Here is a 4,492-nt window from a genome sequence, read left to right as displayed (position 1 = left end):
ATTTACTTAAAATAAAATAAGAAAGACACTTTCAACTCAGACTATTCTGTGTTTTTGTGCCTGTAAGTGTCAGATATAATAAATGAGATGTGGATTTATTAAGAGCATGCTAAGGAAGAAAGCAAGGTCATTACCTGTACTCATTTTTTTAATGAGAAACCATGTCTACACTAATCTTCCTAACCAAATTTTTCTTTTCACTGTCACTTCCCTCCCTAAGAAGGGTACAGGGCATTGCCTGGGGCACAAAGTCTCTACTCCCCTTTCTGGGCTTCTAACCTTCCCTTATCTTACTAACTTAATTTCTCACTGTATTCTGACATGAATTCTCCATTAAGGTCAAATTGTTCCCCTTCTGCTTCCCCTCCACATGGCCTGCTAATTCATTCAGCCACTCAAAAAACATTTATTAAAGCCTTGCTTTACATGCCAGGCTTTATGAGGAGGCCTGGAGAGGAATAGGAGGCAGTTTTTGTTTAAAGGAGCTCACAGTCTAGGGAGTGAGGATGAGGAGATACACCCACAATCAAATATCACAAATCACACACAGTGTACTCGGGGGGCCTGTGGAGGGATAACTGTGTGGTGTGTGTGTGTGGAGGGTGTTGAGGGAGAGGTCAAGGACAGCTTCATGGACGGGAGGCTCGTTGAGCTGACCGTTGGATATTTGCCAAGTGAGCAAGTGGGGAAAGAGTATTTTGGGCAGAGGGAACAGTCTGTTCAAAGGAATGTCATATTAGCTCACGTTGCTCGTCACGCCATGCTCTTCCCTCCTGTCTGTGCTGTGAAACTCCAGTTCATCCTCATTCCTGGACCAGCAGCGTGCATTCTTAAGACTGGGAGGAAGCCTAGAGATCCTGCAGCCCAATTCCCTCCTTTCACAAAGGTGAAATTTGAGGTGTAAAGTGTTCAGTTGTGGGTCACGCTTTGACCCACTGTCACCATATGTGTTCCTTTATTCAACACGTATTAATTGAGCACCGACTGTATATAAGGCACTGTGAGATATACAAGGACAAATTGAATTTGGTTCCCCGATCCCCCCTCCATAAGAATTGATTTCTCATTAGAAATATATGACCTGGAGGTTTAGAACACTTTGGTGTCAGATAGACCTGAGCTTGAAGCCTGACCCTGTGACATTCCTGCTGGTGATCCTGGATTAGTTACTCATCCTCGCTGAAACTAAGTCTCCTCTTATATGAATGAGGATAATAATAGGACCTTCTTCATACGTTTGTGATGAAAATCCAGTTCAATGATATTTGCAGAGCACTCAGCACTTAGTACATCTTAGCGATTAGCAATATAGTCTTAATACAATATAGAAAAATTAAGTGAAGGCACAGAGTAGGCACTCAATTAAAAAAGAGCTGTATGATTAATTAATTACAGTTTCAATTCCAAGGTCTTTACCTGATCAAAAATTAACATATAGTTCCTTTAGAATCCGGGTTCCTCAAAGCTTTGTGTCAAGCCAAATTATAATGGAGATATTTCCCCCCCTAAGGTCCAGTAACCTCTTATAATATAATGAATCCTAATTACTCCATTAGTATCAGGCAATCTTTAAAATTGGTAGGTCTGAGCAGCATCCTAAAAATCAGCTGTTCTAAAGAGAAGAGCTCCTTCCAGTTTTTATGGGTTAGGCCCATTTAGCCGTTTATACTCTGCTTCATGCCATTTGGGCTCCACAGGTAATTGTGAGACCATCTCCTGCTATCTGAAACACTGTCAGGAAAAAGGGCCTGTCACTCTAGAAGAAAGAACAAGAATTAAGGAGGAAAGACACAAGGAGCTAGGTTGTGATTCCACAGAAGATGAAACTTGGGAGCAATCAAAGACCTCCATCACTGAGATAGACTGCCTTCTAAGTAGTGGGGGTCTCAGCTGTAGAGGCTCCAGAAGATATAAGACCAGCTGTCATCATTTTGTAGAAGAGACACTTGAAGTGGCTGCGTAGTAGAATCAACATGCTTAGCTCCCTTCCAATAATAAGCTTCTATGATTCTATGAAGCCATTCGAGCAAATATTTATTGATCACCTATTATGCCTTAAGTCTTCATTTAAAGTGCTAGACAGACAGCAGTAAATAAAACAGTGTCCCAGTCCTCATGGAGATTACACTCTAGTGAAGTGCTACGAATCCCTCAGCGAACTAGCAAACAGTGAGGTATCAGGGCACTGAGCTGACTTCTCCTTTAGGTGTAGAGATGCAAATTGATGGGTCTGGAGAGGATGAATTTTTGTCAGTGCGTACCCCTTCTTCCTATGAAAATTAGGCAAGAGGAATAACTCAGAGTGTCATACATGGAATGAATAATGAACAACTGTAAATGCTGGGGCTAAAACCATCCCTAACCACAGCAGTAATGCTCAAATCATCAAAATCCTCCAAGATAAAGTTACAGGCCATGACTTAAACGTTTGCCTGGTTTTTATTTTATGTGCTGCACAGTCTAACCCCAACCTTTGACTCTGTAACCATCCCTGGTTTGAGTTTGGGTTTGAACAGCTGCCCAGCCCATCAGTGCATCAGTGCATTTGAGCAATAACTCATGCAAAGACATTTAAGAACTCACAAGTCCTCAATAGACTAAAAGCAGAGAGAAATAAGATTCCATAGCAACAACTTGTCACTCTAAATCATTATTGCTGTTTCATGAACAAAGTGAGAATTGAAACAGAAAATATGGCAGGGAGCGAGACCAGTTCAGCAGATATGATCGACTATTTTCTGGGAATTAGATCACTTTGGTTAGAGAGACAATATGCTCGTTTTCATCAGCTGAGTTGTTGAATTCTAAAGCTAGAAAAACTTGTTGTTATTTATAACTTTCTCTTTCGCTGAAAAAAGAGTTTTATTCCCTCCCGTTGTTCTTTGCATCCAGATATCAGTGCTGATGGAGACAGCCAGCATGAATTCAGAATGAGGGAACTTGAACACTGCAATTGAAAACGTTGCTGATTTGATTAAGGTTTTGCTTATTTATGATAAATATTCCAGCAGCCAAAAAGTAGCTAGTAAACATTTGGGGGACTGAGCTGGGGACTTACCTCATTGTGGGATTTGCTAATCATCCGTTTTTGTTTAAAAAATGAAAATGTACCCAGAATGAGCTCTCACATACGTGAAAGCTGGGAGCAAGCTACATTGGCTCAGTGAGGACTCTGACCACAAACACTGCTTAGAGTAAATATAATCTTAGACAGAAATAACATTCCAACATAAACAGCAAAGGGATGCCTCTTGGAAATTACTTGATAAACTGTTAAAATAATAATGCTTATCTTAGAGTTGGCTCAAGACTGCAAATGTTGCAAACGATACAGCCTAAGATCAGAGCAAGCATTTCCTGCAGTGTAGCTGGACACGAAGGTGGTTTTGTTTTAGTCATTTGTTTAGGAAGGACAGGGGAAGTGGAATCAATTCTCATGTATGAAAAAGAAGAGGATTCATGTGTGCTCATATATTCAAGCACTAAAAAAACTAAGACTCTGATTTTAAAATTCAGATAATTTCTTTCTTTTTTCCCCTGTTTTGACAATAGACAGCTGTGTCCTTAAATGTGTTCCTCTTAGGAAAGTTTTGTTCTAGAGACTCCTGTGTGCTCTGAAATAATCAACATGCATTATTTCCTCTATCATTTTCACCATAGGTGGCTCCAAGATGGCTGGACTGTCTTACAGATATCCTGCAAGCCTATAAGCAACCTTTGTAAAAAGTCCCTCTCAGTTTTATCCCCTAAGTCTCTTCACAACTCGCTGGGGAATCCCTCCTCTATGGTGGTGCCCTCTTGCAAGAATGTATCAGGGTATTAGGTATACGTATGCTGTTATTGTTTTTTAACCTATTCCATTTTACTTGGCATCTTGATGTCATTTTTGGGTGGGTTATTTTGCCATCTTTGAGGGGATCGAATTTTCAACAACAAACATTTATTGAGTATGTATACTTGGGGATATCAAATAGATATTCTTTAAATTATTTGTCATCTTTATACCACAGAGAAAAGAATACAATTAATCTTTATACACCATATGTATTATCTTACTTAATTTTCACAATAACACTATGAGGTAGTCTTTATTTATATTTTACTGATTAAAAAACAAAGAAATCTGATGTTCAGAGAAATAACTTGTCTTCTGGTTTATTCTCCACACAGCAAAGTAGTCTTTAAAAACGTAAATTGGAATGGTTTCATCCCAGATACAATAACAGTGACTAGATTTACCCTCCCATCTGAGTGAATTAAAAACTGGACAAAATATATGAAACAATTATTTTTAAGACATTAGGCATCATGCAACTAAGGACAGTGATCCCTGAGACATAAGAAACAGAAGAGATGAGCCTATAATGCTCTAGTTTACTACATTACTGCTTTCTATGTCAAAGTGTAGGGATTCCCCGAGCTGTGGAGACAGAGCTGGAAGTCCAGGGAGGCCAAGGGACCTCAAGTTCTTAGAACAAATTATGGGAGAAGA

The sequence above is a fragment of the Ceratotherium simum genome, chromosome 7, assembly GCF_057802395.1.
Source record: "Ceratotherium simum simum isolate JZ-2026a chromosome 7, ASM5780239v1, whole genome shotgun sequence".
Lineage (NCBI taxonomy): Eukaryota > Metazoa > Chordata > Mammalia > Perissodactyla > Rhinocerotidae > Ceratotherium > Ceratotherium simum.
This window is presented reverse-complemented; position numbering follows the sequence as displayed.